Here is an 18,408-nt window from a genome sequence, read left to right on the forward strand (position 1 = left end):
GATAATTTTTTCTCAGCATTGCCGAGATGACGAGCAGTGAGAAAGCCAGGTTTGCTTCAGGATTAACCATGAAATCATTCTTGGTTAAAACAAAATTGGATTTCAGGGAGCTCCAGAAAAGCTAAATCACTAAAATGGTCACTAAAATGGCAAGCACAATTCAATGTAAAGTGATTCACAGTGGGTCTTTTTTTTTTGGCCAGCTTCACATATAAACTAGTGGGGTCTGTACTTCAGTGACTGAACAGAAGCAAGACCTTAGATCCTTAGATACAGTGGAAAGATCAATGGAGTTGTTGATCCAGTGTGTGGATGCCGTTATACAAATCTATGATATGACCACACTTGGAATACTGTGTTCCATACTACCCGGTTGCCCCGGGTTGAAAATCATTAGGGGCGCAAAATTTAAACAACCAGTGCTGCCTCAGTACCAATGCGCACTGTCTACTTCTGAAAATATTGATCTCTCTGAGGTAGTTTTTGTTACGTGAACGGTGTCACCATACCCTCCGACATGTCCCAGCACAAAACCAAGCCGCACTCTTATGCAAGTCACGTGACCTCCGTTTTTGCTGTGATCTGTGTTTTTGGGCGCCAAGCTCTCACACGAGAACGTTTCCAAGCACAATTCAAAGTGTTGGTGCTGATCTCTAAAGCCCTAAACGGCCTCGGTCCAGTATATCTGAAGGAGTGTCTCCACCCCCATCGTTCTACCTGGACACTGAGGTCCAGCGCCAAGGGCCTTCTGGCGGTTCCCTCACTGCGAGAAGCCAAGTTACAGGGAACCAGGCAGAGGGCCTTCTCGGTAGTGGCACCTGCCCTGTGGAACACCCTCCCACCAGATGTCAAAGAGAACAACAACTACCAGATTTTTAGAAGACATCTGAAGGCAGCCCTGTTTAGGGAAGCTTTTAATGTTTGATGCATTGCTGTATTTTATTATTTTGTTGGAAGCCGCTCACATTGGCTGGGGAAGCACAGCCAGATGGGCGGGGTATAAATAATAAATTATTATTATTATTATTATTATTATTATTATTATTATTATTATTATTATTATTACATGCCCACCCCAATGGGATGGCCAAGACACAAGACAGTTGAAGGGCATGTGCCACAGACCCCCTGAGTGAGTCACGTGGACCCCCTGGGGTCTGCGGACCACCAGTTAGGAACCACTGTTGTAGGCATATGGTTGGTCACTGTGAGAATAGGATGCTAGACTATATAGACCTTTGACCCGAGTCAACAGGGTTCCCCTTATCAAGGATGCTGGATTTTTTGTTTTGCTTTGCTACAGGGTAAGCTGTACTCATTCTGCTCCCCTGTTTGCTACTGCAGGCCTCTGGTGCCAATGTTTGTCTCTGATTCACCTCCATAAATTTGAATACAGAGAACAATGCCAACCCGGAACCGACTATCTCATTTGCCAGCCGTATTTACATGCAAGAGGTTTCTTCTTGTTGGTGATACTTCACAGGCCAAGACATTTGTTTTCTTTGGCACAATGGAAGCAACCAAGAGCGAGGCAGAAATTGCTCTGTGCCAAGAAAAGAGAAAAACTTTCACTCCGAGAAAGTGCTTCTACATGAGTGGAACCCAAAAACACCAGTTTTGTTTTTTTTAAATAACTACTGACTGAACTTGAAAGGAGAAGTAAAAACTGCAGAAGTAAATATGCATAATTTTAACATGCTAAAAAAACCACAAAGCCTCAAAGAACAGCAAACGTTCCCTCTTCTTTTAAAGCAATGACAGGTATTTATTCCCCCACAAAGCAAGTTTCCAGAGAACTTGAAAATGTTGTTTGGTCTGAGCCCAGGGGTTTTCTAATTTGCATGACTTGTTGACGCTTTAATTTGAAATACTTCTGCAGAACTGCAAAACACGGTCACTATGTACCTGTAAATGCCAGCACAGGTGAGCATTTTTGTTTCTCAGGTAACACAATCACCATGTTTAGCAAAAGCAAGAAAGGGACATGTCAAGGGAGGCTTGACCTTTCCAGTTTGTCTCATACAAGTGCTGAGCACAAATATATCCCGGTTTCACACAGCAACCTACTGAAAATGCTCTTTGGAGATTTCACGTACAGACTCATTTAAGGGCCAAATCAGACAAGTTGAGGCAGACTTGTTGTTTATTCACATGTCTTCTCTGAACCCACATTAAACAGAGGGGTTTTCTTTTTTACTTTCCCTGTCTGTTGCCTCAAGCATTTTTCTGCCCAGATTTGCTCACTCCAGGTTTTGGAGTCAGCTGAAAAGAGGTTGCCCCTGGTGACAGATATTTAGTTTTCCTCACCGACGTACCTCTATTCTTGTAAAATTTAATCTACTTAATACATGTATAGTACCGAATACTGTCTCTCTGTGTTAGTACGTATATGTAAACTTGCTTTTTTACTCCTGTTAGTACATGTTACAGAATACAATGTTTAAAGGATAGCTTTAAAGGAAATTGATGTACATTATGCATTTGGGTAAAAAATGTTCAGATTCCTGCATTGCAGGGGGTTGAACTTGATTGGGACCCCTTCCATCTCTACAAGTCTATGAACTCAATGAATTAATAATGAACTAGAGTCTACTGATTCAACAGGTCTACTCAGGGTAGTAAAGGTAAAGGGAACCCTGACCATTAGGTCCAGTCGTGGCCAACTCTGGGGTTGCGGCGCTCATCTCGCTTTATTGGCCGAGGGAGCCGGCCTACAGCTTCCGGGTCATGTGGCCAGCATGACTAAGCCGCTTCTGGCGAACCAGAGCAGCGCGCAGAAATGCCGTTTACCTTCTCGCTGGAGTGGTACCTATTTATCTACTTGCACTTTGACGTGCTTTCGAACTGCTAGGTTGGCAGGAGCAGTTACTCTTCTCACAAGAAATGATACCAAGTGTGTGAAATATTAGTAAATATACTTACTTTTATAAATATCAATAAAAAGGTAAAGGTAAAGGGAACCCTGACCATTAGGACCAGTCATGGCCGACTCTGGGGTTGCGGCGCTCATCTTGCTTTATTGGCCAAGGGAGCCAGCACACAGCTTCCGGGTCATGTGGCCAGCATGACAAAGCCGCTTCTGGCAAACCAGAGCAGCGCGCAGAAATGCCGTTTACCTTCCCGCAGGAGTGGTACCTATTTATCTACTTGCACTTGGACGTGCTTTCGAACTGCTAGGTTGGCAGGAGCAGGGACCGAGCAACGGGAGCTCACCCCGTCGCAGGGATTCAAACCGCCGACCTTCTGATCGGCAAATCCTAGGCTCTGTGTTTTAACCCACAGCGCCACCCACGTCTCACTCAGGGTAGTAGTAAGCGTGTAAGTACACACTGTGCTCCTTCTGGGGTAGTTAGCCCTAAACAGCTGGAATGACTCTGACTAGCTGGCTAAACCAGGTGGGGATAGCCAACAGGTCTCAAACCCTTGGTGAGTTAGGGACTTCCCCTGCAGGTGGAGACAGGCTGCAGCAGGTTGAGCAGACAAGACAAGTAGCAAGTCCATTGGCCAAGAAAGTGGTTTCTGTATATGCTGTAGAGGGAAGTGAGGGGCATATTGGGCTCATCAACCTGGGAAAGCAGCCGATCTCAGAGAAGGAAAACTCTGGTCCTCAACCTCCACTGCCTTGCAGGGCATCTTTGGGAGAAGAAAAGGCTGAGGAGAAAATCCCTCACAATTCCGGAGCAAAGTCCCAAAGACGGTCGACTGTCATCTTCTACACCTCCTTCCTGCAACTGCTACAGCCAAACACATTGCTCTGCTTTTCTTTGGACCACATCAGTGAGGACAAGGTAGGGCAGGCCTTGCCTTCTGGGCAATCCAGGACCTCCATACCCACTGCCCAGGCTTGTGTCCCGCAGAAGAGATCTTTGGTGCAATGGTTCGAATTCACCCTAGAGGCACACTCCATTGTCTCTTGAGACAGACAGATGCCGACGGCTCTTGCTTTTCGCTAACCTGTACCGGAAATCACTAGCTCTCCGATACCCTTTTCTTGACTTATACGAAGCGTGTCAGATTTTTCATGACTTAATGAGGTTAATGGAATCCACACCTCAAAATTCATTGCTTTTATATCCAAACTCAAGTGTGAATGCATTCAAACCTAAGTGAGGACAGCTGAATTGATGAGATGCGAAGGAAGAAAAGCACACCTTGGGGGGGGGAGGGAGAAATATCACCTAGATTTCCCAGCGCGTAAACCAAGCCATGGTAAAAAACAGGGGCGTCGACTTATAAAAAATATTGGGGGGGCGGGGGCCCATACCGACTTATAAAAAATATTGGGGGGGGGCCAAGACCTCCAAACCGCTGCTGCTGGGGGAACGAAAGAGGCGAGCCCCGGGCTGCCCCGACCTTAAGTGAACTTGTGAGGGCCCGCCCTTTGCGGCAGCCGATTGGCTGCCGCCGTGGGCGGTGAATATTAATGAGCTAGGGGGAATCCCCGCTTCTCGCGGGGCTGACGCCAGCCCCGCGAGATTGTTGATGGGTCGAGAGCCCGCAACCCCACCCCCTCTCTAGATCGGGAGTGGCTTTGTTTTAACTCATTACTGAATGTATTTTAAAAGGTAACTATCGTCAAACAAGGAAAATAAAAAATACCAACATAATTTTGTGATTTTACAAAGCATAATATAACTAATAATTTTCTTAAATTATTGGGGGGCAGAGCCCCCCAAATGAATTTTTGAGAGGGCTCGGGCCCCCTCAGGCCCCATGGAGTCGGCGCCTATGGTAAAAAATAATAATAAATGAATATTATGCCCTCCAATTCATCTCAAAACACCCAGGAAATTCCCATATATTTGCTGGTAATCTATGGAAAATAAGAATACACAACAGGGATGAAAGCTAGACCCTGATACTTACCAACAACACACACCCCATATTGAGCAGTGCAGTTCCAAATGGTATCACACCATATCTGTTATGTACCAGTCACCCCAACAAATGGCAGCCTTAGAAATTACAGTAATATCCCCTGGAGGCAATATGGCCCTCAGGCCACACAACAAGGAATTTATTATCTGAGCAAATAATTCTTATAAGGCTATATCTGTGCACCTTATTTCTTTCCCCCATTAAGTACTAATGATGCTTCTCCTGTGGGTCAGTGGCAATATTTTTTATTCCTAAATGGAAGTACAGTAGCCAAATCATAAACCATCTGTAAAGTTGATGGTCCACTGCAGAATGGAAAATGGTTTTGCCAAGTTCTGAGCCATGGGCATTACTAATCTACACTTAATTAATGCCTTCATGTACCATAAAACACACTCATGATTACTTTACTGCTGTTTAATGATAGCCGGTACCTACAGTAGGTTATGTTGTCATTCTAACAGGGGGCCAATGTCTAAATGAGGTGTTTGCAAGACGGTAATGTGTATTATTTTGTGGGAAGTAATTATAGAGGAAGTAGAAGACTGAAATCCCAAATGATGTTTTTAAGACTTCACAATTTTATAGCATTTTCCCATAAAACAGAAATCATTCAGAAATTTTGTTAATCCCAGCCTTCAGAAAGATTAAAGAGATAATCTAAGACAGGGAATACTAATATGTATTAAGAATAAGTATATTCAAATTGCAATAAAAATGCTGGCTAGCAATGCTATTAAAAAGTTACAGGAATGCAAGGTCCTGAATATCCTGTTTAAAAAACGAGATGGAAGATATAAGTTACTCCTTCTCACATTCAGCTCTTCAATATGACCAAGCATTATCATATATTAATATATTTTTACTTTATTCTCTTTGAACATTATTTATTCAGTAAGTGGATTGTGGTGAATGGAGCTATTAAACCCAACGCTTAAGAAAAAACGTCTGTTAAAAATAACATGAATTGGCACAAAATGACTGTTTTAGATAAGAATTGGCATAGTCTTATATTTGCAATGACCTACAGATGTACTTAACTTTCCTTTTCCTGTACTATCAGGGTAAGCAAGATAATATCCAACCAATAAAAACAAACAGGCAGAGCAAAAGAGGTTATAACAACTATAACCATCAGATAGCTCTTGTTAGATGGGAAAGCAGCCAAGCAGAAAACAATTTATACTCAACAAGAACTGAAATAAGATTTACAACGGAATCCTATCTTTGACGTGCACCTGCTGAATGAACTACAGTGGTGCCCCGCAAGACGAATGCCTCGCAAGACGGAAAACTCGCTAGACGAAAGGGTTTTCCATTTTATGAGCTGCTTCGCAAGACGCATTTCCCTATGGGCTTGCTTCGCAAGACAAAAACGTCTTGCAAGTTTGTTTCCTTTTTCTTAGCACCGTTAATACAGTTGCAACTTGACTTCAAGGAGCAACTCAGAGAACGCAGTGTACATAGTAGCCTTTTTTGAGGTTTTTAAAGACTTTGGTGATTTTTGAAGCTTTTCCAAAACTTCTTTTGCAGCCATTTGGTAAGTTAAGCTTTTAAAACTTTTTTTGGGGGGGTTGGATTTTGGGTTGGGGTGTTTGGAATTCAAGGACTTGGTGTTGGGGAGGGGCTTGCAAGAATCTGGAAGCTTGTGTTTTTTCTGCATTTTTATGATTTTCTGTGACCATTGGGCCACTCTGCTGTTTTTTAAAAAAAATTCTGGGTTTGAATTTTGAAATGCTCTTTACAGTATGTGTGACTTTAAAGAGCACTTAATAAACTCTTGTTGTACCAAATTTGGCTTTGTTTGGACTTTTTTTTGACCATAGGAACGCATTATTTGATTTTCAATGCATTCCTATGGGATTTCGTGCTTCGCAAGACGAAAAATTCGCTAGACAAAAAAAATTCGCGGAATGAATTAATTTCGTCTTGCGAGGCACCACTGTATTAAATCAGGCCAGACAAATCTCTTTTTTTGATAAGTTACAAGCTTGGTGGATCTGGGGAATGTTGTGGAACTGGATTTCAGTAAGGCTTCTAAGAAAGTCTCCCTTGTTATTCTTGTGAAAAAGCTGGTAAAACGTTGGCTGGACAAGGTAACTGTTAGGTGGGTTTGTAGCTGGTTGGCTGACCGAACCCAAAGAGTGCTCGCTAATGGTTGCTTATCATCCTGGAACAAACCGAGAAGTGGGGTTGTTCTGCCCTGGGCCCGTTATTGTTCAATGTCTTTATAAATGACTTGGGCGAAGGAACTGAGGGGATGCTCATCAAATTTGCAGATCACACCAAACTGGGAGGGGTAGCTAATGCCACAGAAGACAGAATCAGAATTCAATATGACCTTAAGAGATAGGAGACCTGGGCCCAAACTAACCAAATAATTTCAATCGGGACAAATGTTAAGGTTCTACACACCTAGGCAGGAATAACCAGCTGCACAAATATAAGATGGGAGACAGCTGGCTTGCCAGCAGCACATGAGAAAAGGATCTAGGGGTCTTAGTGGACTACAAGCTTAACACAAATCAACAGTGTGAGGATGCAGGGGGGAAAGCTAATGCTATTCTAGGCTATATCAAAGGAAGTCTACTGCCCAGATCAATGGAAATCATAGTAATGTTCTAGCCTGCCTCGGTCGGACCACACCTAGAATACCCTGTCCAGTTCTGGGCGCCACAATTTAAGAAAGATATTGACAAGCTGGAACATGTGCAGAGGAGAGCACTCAAGATGATCGAGGGTCTGGAAACCAAGCCGTAAGTGGAACAGTTGAGGGAGTTGGGATGTTTAGCCTGGAAAAGAGAAGACTGAGAGAAGATAGGATAGCCATCTTCAAACATCTACAGGGCTGTCACCTGGAAGATGGCGCAAGGTTGTTTTTGATCATGTATAACCCAGCTTGTGTGATAGCATGCTAATCATATTTCCATGAAAATTCTATCGATACCAGTGAAACATCCATTCTATTTACATAGCAAGTTTAGGATCAGGACACAAGAATGGAAAAACAATTTAGAGGAGTAACAGATGCTAATCTTATGCTAACCATATGCTCATCTTACATTAAAGTAGATTTTATCTTTCATCACCTTCTACAAATCTCCAAACCCACAGAACTGTGTGCTTCAAGGTTGTTTTACATGGGGATCAGCCAGTAAAAATTAGGGCCACTCTGCCCATTATATATCAGCAGGTTGCAGTTTCCCCCAGCTAAACAAGCAACAAGGAGCAACTGCTTTTTGGGTTTCCTCGGTCCTGCCCCAATGGGATATATACACATTTACCTCAGGCATGCTACAGTTTATGGGTGTATATATGAAATGTTTTGTACCCTGGTACAAAAAAGAAAACAATGTGGAAAGCAGGTTTAGGAGACAGACCTAAGAGATACACACAGCCCTCACCACATTTATTTGGAAAGAGGTCCAACTGGGTTTAATTGCATTTACTTTCAAGCTATCTTGATACTTTACTGCTAGTGGCAGGTCTCCCTCCCTTCCTTTCAGAGGGGAAAATGCAACTGTTAAAAGAGTGAGATTCTACTCCTGTTATTTCTTCCCACAACCCAATATTGTCAGCTTAACCCTAGCCCTAGTACCTGGTCCTTACAGACCTTACAGATTTTATTTCCTGAAGAGATTTTGTTTAAATGCAGTTAGCAGTATGCAAAAGCTTGAAAAACTGGAGGGCAAATGAGAATCTTAAGCGTGTCACCTATTTGTAAAATAAAGAAAAGGGAATTATGTTGGGGTAAAGTCAACTGTCCACATTAAAAACACAAAATCCTAGGAAACCATGCACCAATTGCCTATTCTTAGTTAGTCTTCCTCTAGTCTTCATCACCTCCTGAATACAAGCCCGGCCAGCCCAGCCTTTCTATACACTTCTTATCAGCCATCTGCTGGAAAAACCATGTAATTTCCCTCTAACCACAAAACACCAGGCCTCAGCATCAAACAATGTGGAGAAGGTGAGGAAATGGGGTCAAGGGAAAAACACACAGTACCCCCGTGACTTTTCAATATGCACCTGACAGCTACTCCCCCAAATACTGATGTGAGCTTCTCTGGCCTTGCTCAAAATCCCAGCAACCATCAGAAAAACAAAAAAATAATGTCAAAATGTAAGTAAATCTTAATCTCAAACTAGGCTATAGTAGCCTGCCTCAGGAAGGTAACAAGTGCTGAGCTGCCTTAGGGACAAATTGCATGCTATGCTGGGAAATCTTTGCTTGATCTCCTGGTGTTTTGAGTTTGTTTGTTTTTAACTAAATACATCTGCATGCAGAGAAAGAAGGTGCTGATTTGATCAGTAAAGCAGCATTGAAAAAATGCAGCGGGGGGAGGAGGAGGGTTACCTCCCTCAATTTAAATAACCCTTCCCCAAAAATACTGTCTGCTGATTTGCAAGAGGAGTGAAGGGGAGGGAGGGAATGCAGCCATGATACAGGCACTTATATACTTCCCTGTGGAGCAAGGAGCAGCGTGAGAGAAGCAATTTAGAATGGGAAAATAGTGCAAGGGAAAGTGTTGAACATCTCCACCCTGGCACCACTTGCGGAATCAAATCAGTGCCACCCCTTTGCCCAATCCAACTATATTTAGTACAGACAAAATGAGACCAGTGATATAATAAACCAACTGTAATGTGTGGCTTGGCCTTCAGCCTATCTCCCAGAGTTTTTAAGTTGGATATCCTATGGGGATAGCCCTCTCTCTCTCTCTCTTTTTAACTCAGCAAACAAACATCGTTGTTCCAACTGTAGCAAGCTTTTGTTTTTCCCTCAAGGTCAGCTTTCTCCTCCCTACAAAGACGTCTGCACAAAATAAGATTTCGGCCTCCTCCCACTCCACTCGCTACTCCATGGGGGAATTCCAAACACCCATTGTCTGCAGCTTTTCCCACAGGGCAAATCAAGAGTGGGAATAGGGAGGGGAAATGCCTCTATCCCTGTATACAAGCTGTCTCTAGATTCAGAAGTGCATAGTTTTCGGCTATGCTGAATGATGCACTTTCACCCAAGCCTCCATCACTGGTCTGAGCAACCCTTGCAGATCTGAGTATGCACCTCTGCTTTAAACATCATTTATTCTCTCAAAAGTTTCATCACAGTATCTTCTGGGGTGAATTTTCGAGGAAACATAAACTCTTTCCAAAAGCAAACTGAACTTCCCGGAAAGCTATCCTGGACTGAACCTCAGCATACCGAGTATACAAATAGCTGACTTAACAGGGATTTTTTAAACACACTTTTTTTTTACAGGAAGTGGGTTATGATTCTGTGGAAAAATGACAATATCCTTATGCAAGCTCATCACTCTTATGCAAGCCTTCTGGTTCAGAATTAGTCAATCTGAAGCTAATGTCTGTCCAAACTGCAGCTTGGCAGAAGAATGTTTGGTACATGAGTATTTATAATGGACAAAATCTTGTTTTGAACTAGCAAGCAGAGACTCATGAAAGTTTAAACAGACGGATCAATATTTCCAATGCCTCGGGGATGCAAGAGGATCAGTCACTTTTAAATAAATATCTAGCATCTTCTTAAGGACCACCTCAATTCATTCTACTGTCACTTAAGCAAGAGATAAGCATCAGTTAACATGGTTCATGTAGAAACTTGTGTTTCAGTTTGATTCTGTTAGGTGCTTGCAAGCCAGCTGAAATCAACATGTTACCCCTTGTAAAGGCCACAGGCTCAAGCTAGATGTCTTGGGTAATTCACTCCCCCAGGCAAGATCCACACATATCAACAGAATCGCTCTTCTTCTGCTGCAAGGGTAATGGAATCTTCTTATGAGAATGAGCAGTATCAGTAATAAAACCTTGGTGTTATCCCAGAGCGTCCTATGGGATACCATAGGTGGGCGAAGGGAAGGGAAAAAGCAGCTCAGGAAAAATGGTTTCAAGCCTTAAACAGGGAAAACATACCAGTCTCCATAATGGGTGGTGCAACCAAGCCAAGTCTAAAGGACCAGAGGCCTAGAGCTTATTTTTCCAAAACAGTGTCTCAGACATACTTAAGCTTCTCTAAGGAACTAACTCCACGCCTGAGCTCCTTTGGGGATCTTCCCTCCTCCCCATCTCAACCAACTGTTTTGCAGGAGAGAATGCAGAGATCTTAAAATGCATGCCATCGTGTGTGCATGTATGTAGCTTGCCGCTGCCATAAAAGGATCTCCAAAAGGGGCACATCTGATTTTAGACACCTCCACCTCTGACCGAGAATTACACGCAGGACAAGAAAAAATATTCTTTGCCATATGTGGTTGGGATGGGATTGTGGAGGCCCCTCGTGGACCTAGTGTGGATTGACGGGAGCCACTCAGTTCTTATGTGGGGGGAAGTTTAATCCACTATATATCCCCCTTCCCGTACATGCATCCCATGGGTTGAAATCAATCCTCAACAAGTGAGCTAGAAGGCTGACGTTTTGTGTCACACCATCTGCAAGTGCGACCTTTCTGTGGTTAAGCAGAAAGCGCTCTGCCCGTACTCAGGGGCACTCTTGCTGATGGCTGAGCATCTGTAAGGAAAACCCGGTCGCATCTCTGAGGGATTGTGCCCTGTCTGATAAAGCCGGATCACTTGGAGTTGGTGCTCAGCCTGGGAGAGCCAAGAAGGGACGTTGCCACAAAGACTAACCACAGACACACACAACACAGGGGTCGTTCCCCCGCCGCAGAGAGGAAATCCGGTGGGTGGAAAGGAGGAGGAGGAGGAGGAAACCCCGACGAAATCCCGCAGCAGCGCAAGCAGCGCGCTCTCCGATGTTGATCTGTTGCGATTCCTTTTGCAAGACGCCTGCAAGACGCGGGGAAGGGAGAGCCTGCAGAGCAGCCCTCTTTGCAAGGCCACAACAGGCCCGAGGAGACAGAGAGAGAGGGAGAGAGAGAGAGGGAGGCAGGCGTCCACACCTTCCTGTCATTCGCGTCTCCAGGGCGCAGCGCGGCGAGGGGGCTCCGTGCGCCCTGGCCCTCTCCAAGGCCACCGGGCTCCCCAACCCCGGCACCCTTTCCCCCGGGGTGGTGGGTGGGTGGGATCTTCCCATGGGGTCTCCTCCTTCTCCTCGGGGTGCAAAGGAGCGATGGGGGCCAGGAGGGGCGCCGCTCGCTCACCTTGGAAGCCTTTGCTGGGGAGAGGAGGCGAGAACATCAGTTTCCTGGGCAGCCAGCCCGGCCCGGCGCCGCCGCTGCCGCTGCTGCTTGTTGCTGCTGCTGCTGGCTCGGAGCTTCCCCGCCCGGACGGCGTCCCGCCTTTCTTCGTCCTCTCTTCCCCCCTTCCTTCCTTCCTTCCCTCCCTCCTTCTCTCTCCTCCCTTTCTCCAGCAGCTCCAGCCTCGAGAAAGCGGGCCACGTCCCTGGGAGAGACCCGCGCGCAGGCGCACGCGCCCCCTCCGCCGTCGGGGCAGGCGACTGGAGGCTGGACGAGAGGGCGAACGGCGGGGAAAGGGACGCCGCCGGGCAGCCGGACTGCAACGCCCCGCGGGTTGGCTGGCGAGGAAGGGGCTGCCTTCCCTACCGAGGAAATAATGCGGGCTGCGCGACATCCAGCAGCCGGGCAGCTTTTCTCGCGCGTGGTTTGGCTGCCTTGAATGCTAACTTGATTCTCTGCTTTCTCCCGGCGGGGGGAAGGGCACTGTCTCCTTAGGAGAAAACAAGATGGGAACTGTGTTGTCATAACACATGAGTTCTTCCTAACCATACTTCTTCTTCCTCCACTCCTTCCTTCCTTCCTCCTCCGTCTTCCTTTGTTTCTTCTTCCTCTTCTTCAAATTTGTATACCGCCCCCATAATAAAATATTAAACATTAAAAAGACTTCCCTATACAGGATTGCCTTCAGACTGTTCGGGGGTCAGATAACTCCATGCCCTCCAACATTTCTCCAGTGAAAACAGGGGCATCCCAAGGAAAAGCGGGACATACCGGGATCAAACCAGAAACCAGAATTGCTTCTGTAAATCCAGGACTGCCCCTGGAAAACAGAGACACTTCCGCTTCCTTTGGAAAATCTCAACAACAAAATAGTTTTTAATGATCAATTGCCAAAATCAACCCTAATTAGAATCATAACATAAAACCATACTTTCACTCGCCCCTTTTCACAGACACCACAGGCGAGCACTTCAATGTTCCTCTTTGACAGATTTCCCAAAGCCCTCCCCTCTTCCCTAGTCTCTAGAGGGGCACCATTGAGACTCCCAGCCTGTTTGTGTGTGTGTGTACACAAATGCGTTTGGAATGTGAAACTTGGTCTTTGATCCAGGTGGAAAAAAGCCTAGTTTCACCCCTGTCCCAAGTCAGGAGATCCCAGTTTTGTTGGGCCCAACCTACTACCAAACCAGGTAGCAACACTCACAATTTATTTATTATTATTTTCCAATTTATTAGACTTTAATTAGTCACTTGTCACCCAAAAGTCTACAAGCGATTTACAGTCATATATATTACAATATGCATTACCATGCAGGGAAAGGGGGAGAAATCATAATCCATTAATATTTCATATCACATAATATCTATCTATCTATCTATCTATCTACACATACACTCAAATAATAAAGCAATACTCATACCCACTAATTAACAAATAAACAACACCTCAACCTCCCCCTAGTCCAAAAAATGTAGGAAATAAGGTTCCAGCTACATAAACAAGGTAGGAATCCTGAACAGACAAGGGAGTAAGTCTCACCTGCTAATGTTAAATGCATTTAAAGACTCAGGAGCAGAGGGGTTGATAAAACATGGCAGCTCTAATTAAAGGCATGCATATTTAAGTTTTTTAACTATTTTGCTTTTGGTATGTTACCATAAGAAAATGAAAGCATTAAAGGTAGCCTTTCCTTCCAACATGGGAAGTAGCTTTCATTGGTTAAACTGAAAGTTCTAATTGTTTAATTAGTGTTTGGGTTAAAAGCCAGATTGTTAAATGGCTAAACTTCTTGAGTGTAGTGACAGAACAAAAAATCATATATACCTTTTTTGCTACAGAATATAGCTTCATGTCAAGGAAATCTTTTAATACGGTACCTCCACTCAAGTTACTATGAAACAACCTGGAGCCATTACCTCATTGCATGAGATATACGTCAGCAATATAAACTAGCCTCTATTATTATTTATTAAATTTCTATACCACTCTTCATCCGAAGATCACAGGGCAGTGTACAATATAAAAATACAAAAATACATAGCATAATAACAAACCAAAACAATAACCATCCTGACACAGTTTAAAAAGGCCAAAGCACAAGTCAGCCTTTTTATTTAAGAAGGACTTAGTGATGCTCAATTCATCAGAGAAATTGGGCTATATAAATTAGTCGACCTAGCTTCAGTACCAGTAGCAAAACGAAACGTGGTATTCAACTAAGTTGAATTCTACTAAGTACTCAACTAAGTTTTACCCAGTGTAGACCTGCTGCAATTAATGGACCTAACTTAGCGATGTTCATTGATTTCAATGAGCCTACGCTGTGTACAACTTATTTGAATATGTCATTTATACTACTACCCAAAGCATCACTCCTAGCAATAACAGTATCAAACTTGTTGATAACCAATAAAACCATATTCTACAGAACCATATTTACAAAAGTGAATAAAACCCAACCATGTAAGTGTGTAACTACTTATTTCATAAAATTTATATACTGTTTGATTGTAAACAAACAAACAAACCCTCAAAGCAGTTTGGTTCTAAACTTTCACTAGGAAGTGATTCTGAAAGTTAAGGAGGAGGGACGAAATCACTTTAAGTAGGTTATTTGTTGCCCTCTCGCAGAACCTTTAATACTGGACTTGTATAATATTTTTTTTAAAAAAAAAATATGAGTACAACTACTAGCTAACTGGGTTGTATCCAACATTAGTCATACTCGGAATAAAACCATTGAAATTAGCAAACATGATTAATTTAAGTTCATTGGCTTTGAGTAGAACTTGGTTGACTACAACCAACTATCACATTAGGGCACAAAAAAACCCCTCAATTTCATTTTAAGGACTTTAATGCATAAAGCTTATAAAAAAATACTTTTGTGCTTACTATGGCCTTGAAACCCCTGCGCCTGGAGATAACATCCACAGTAGAAGAAACGAGCATTTCGCAATGTTAAATGACACACCCCGGAAAAGGGGCTTTAGGGCTTATATAGATAACTCACTCCCACCCTCAGAAGAGGCGGAGCTAGTGATTTGGCTGGATTCCTCCTGTATGGAATAATCCTGTCTCCTGTTCTGTTCAGCATAGCATTGGTTGGGGAGTTCTAATAGATTACAGGATAATAGGTGTTTAAAGATAATAGGATTGATATTTACTTGAGAGTGGGAATTCAGTGAAATTTACTTATGAGTAGACACACATAAGGACATGGGTGGCGCTGTGGGTTAAACCACAGAGCCTAGGACTTGCCGATCAGAAGGTCGGTGGTTCAAATCCCTGCAACGGGGTGAGCTCCCGTTGCTCGGTCCCTGCTCCTGCCAACCTAGCAGTTCGAAAGCACCTCAAACTGCAAGTAGATAAATAGGTACTGCTCCAGCGGGAAGGTAAATGGCGTTTCCGTGCGCTGCTCTGGTTCGCCAGAAGGGGCTTAGTCATGCTGGCCACATGACCCGGAAGCTGTACGCCGGCTCCCTCGGCCAATAAAGCGAGATGAGCGCCACAACCCCAGAGTCGGCCATGACTGACCCTAATCGTCAGGGGTCCCTTTACCTTTAGGCACACATAGAGTATACCTCTTAGCCTTTTCTTCTCCCGTAGATATCCCACAAAACGTTGGAGGTTTAGGATCAGAGTCTTGAAATTCCTGGGTGAGGAGGGAACATTGAGAGAAAGCTGTCAAGAGAAAGCTGAGAAAAGCTTTTGAGCAGCTGGAGTAAGGACCACTGCTTCAGCGAGTGGGGGTCCAGAGAGGCAGGAAGGCAGAGGCAATGAAAGAAAAGCAGGAGGGAAAACAGAGTCAGGCTCTGGGTTCTGGGTTGAGAGTTCAGATGTTCAAGTAGCAAAGTGATTTTTGGGGCAAAGGACGATTTCCGCATCATACGACAGAACTGTAATCAGCATAGAATTGGAGCGGCAGAACCAAGGTCCCTGAAGCCCTGTGTTTATGTGGCTTTCTACCCGAAAGCTTCAAACCATATTTTGGCGCTGAATAGGTAGATGTTCATTGGTAGAGCATTTGCCTGCATGCTGGAGGTGCTAAATTGAATCCACCTGGAACCTGGGAGAACTGCCACTCAGTGTAGACAAGACTAGATTAGATGGACCAATGGTCTCACTCTGTAAAAGGCCGTTTCCTAGATTACTATGGAAGAAGCCTCCTTCTCTATACAGCCATGTTTTTCCTAAAGACTAACATAGCCATGGCACTTATTCAGCAGGAAAAGACAGCCCTCTGCCTGCCCCCAGCCATTTCTTTTATGGAGAGCCATGGTACAGTCTTTGAAAGACTATAATTAAATTTAGACTCTTGATTGAGTGAGCCTATCTCCAGAGGACATTCCTACTGGAATGTTGTCTTGATTGTATTACATTTTTCCTGTGATAATGAATTACAACTTCATCTCCCTTGAGGTGATCAACGTAATACCATTGTTATGTGATAACCTCCCTTGCTTTGCTTGCACAGGAGAGCAAAACACCACTGTTTTAAACTATTATAGTAGGCAATACCAGAGCAGTGAGTCCCCTAGGCTCTTGTAGCCATTGATAGTTGAATCTGTCCTGTCCTCTTTCAAAACTGTCCATGTTGGTGGCCATTACTGCCTTTTGCGGGAGCAAATTCTATGTGCTGTATAAAGAAGTAGAACATTCAGCTTCACTTAAGGGTCCCTGGGGTTTAGCATTTTGAGAGGGGTTTTCTCTCTTGTCTGCTTTCTCCTGTTACGGAAGGGGGGGGCATGTCTTCTTCACCTTCTTCTTCGCTACAATATATCAATTTATTTCCAATTGTCAATGTCAAAAGGGACTAAAATCTATTAAATTCATAGAAAATCAACGTGCCAGTTTGCTCTGATCAGCCTTTCCTCCAGGCAATGTCAGGTGCCAGACTATGCATATTTGAGACCATTGTTTTCTCATCCCCAGGAAGTGTTTATCTGTGCATATCTCCAGCTCTGCATATTCCCCCCTCCCTCCTCCATATGTTAATCTGTGTAACCCAACCTCCCTTTAATATATTCATGATGTAATCTGTGTAACCAAACCTCTCTTGAATGTATTCATGACGTGTTTTGCACTGTATTCTGGGACATGGAGGGAAGTTTCAAAAACTCATGTCACCCCTTTCTCACTGTTCAATCTCGTCTTGAACCTGTTGGCCAATAAACTTGGATCTTCTGCAGTTTGCTCCTGTCTCCGGCTGAGCTCATTTTCCTCCGCAGGGACCCACGGACTGAGTCCGATGAGCTGGGTGGCAGAGCAGCCTCGCACCCAGATTTTTGCCGTAACACTCCACTCCATACATACGGTTATCTTGTACACCTCTATTATGTCTCCCTGTTTTTCTGAACAACAACAACCACAAAAAGGAAGAAGCCCAAAACATAGTAACTTTTCCTCACAGAGACTTTGCTCCAGCTGCCTGATCATTTTTGCTTGCCCTTTTATAAAGTGGGTTTACAGGAAGGTCAAACAGGATCTGTAGAAACCTCTTTCTGGCTGGTAGGCTTACATGTAGAATGTTTATGTGACAAGTTTCTCCGCAGAAGAATTGGGACTCGTCTCAGTCTTTCTGCTCAGACCATCTTAATAATAGTCCATGTAACAGTTTGTGTGGTGGAACGTTCTGCAAAGGAGAGAGATGAGAGGAGGAATACAGTACTTAGATTCCTTTTGCGGCATCCTTGTTAGTAGGCTACCCCTGTCAATTCTGCTTTGTTAATCCTGTAGCCCTATATCTTCCCTTTGCAAAATTGCTATCTTTCTACTGAACACGCTTATAAATTTTGACTTAGACTTTTGAACAGGATACCTGCTTGGGCAGGAGGTTGACATATACGTGCCAACTCCTGAAGTATTTCTAAACAAGAGAGGACTACACTAAGCAGGGCAGCTATTTCCTTTTCAGCTTGCCGATCGGAAAGTCAGTGGTTCGAATCTGTGCAAAGGGGTGAGCTCCCGCTGCTCTGTCCCAGCTTCTGCCAACCTAGCAGTTTGAAAGCATACCAGCATGAGTAGATAAATAGGTACTGCTGCAGCTGGAAGGTAAACAACGTTTCCGTGCACTCTGGCTTCCGTTACAGTGTCCCGTTGCACCAGACATGGTTTAGTCATGATGGCCACATGACCCTGGAAAGCTGTCTGTGGACAAACGCTGGCTCCCTTGGTCTGAAAAGTGAGATGAGTGCCGCACTCCATAGTTGCTTTTGACTGGACTTAACCATCCAGGAGTCCTTTACCTTTACCTTATTCAGCTTATAAGTGTAACATGGATGTGGCAGTGTGACAAACTACAGTATAGATTCAACATCCTGAATGGGGCACGGGCAGAGTATCATGTCTGGTGGATGTACAGCACTGAAATAG

At 44.1% G+C, this 18,408-nt stretch overlaps 1 protein-coding gene across 3 annotated transcripts in view; it reads right to left on the reverse strand.

Annotated features, from left to right (window-relative positions):
* EVI5 (ecotropic viral integration site 5) overlaps positions 1–12,268 on the reverse strand; it is a 68,063-nt gene extending 55,795 nt beyond the window's left edge. For 2 of the 3 annotated variants that reach the window (XM_081914171.1, XM_081914168.1), the window contains exon 1: positions 11,997–12,267. The gene's annotated coding sequence lies outside the window, so the exon portion shown is untranslated. Of the gene's footprint in view, positions 1–11,996 lie in introns of all 3 variants that reach the window. The other variant, XM_081914170.1, reaches the window with a different exon arrangement.
* Positions 12,269–18,408: the final 6,140 nt, after the last annotated feature.

The sequence above is a fragment of the Podarcis melisellensis genome (assembly GCF_964234715.1).
Source record: "Podarcis melisellensis genome assembly, chromosome: 6".
Taxonomy (NCBI): Eukaryota; Metazoa; Chordata; class Lepidosauria; order Squamata; family Lacertidae; genus Podarcis; species Podarcis melisellensis.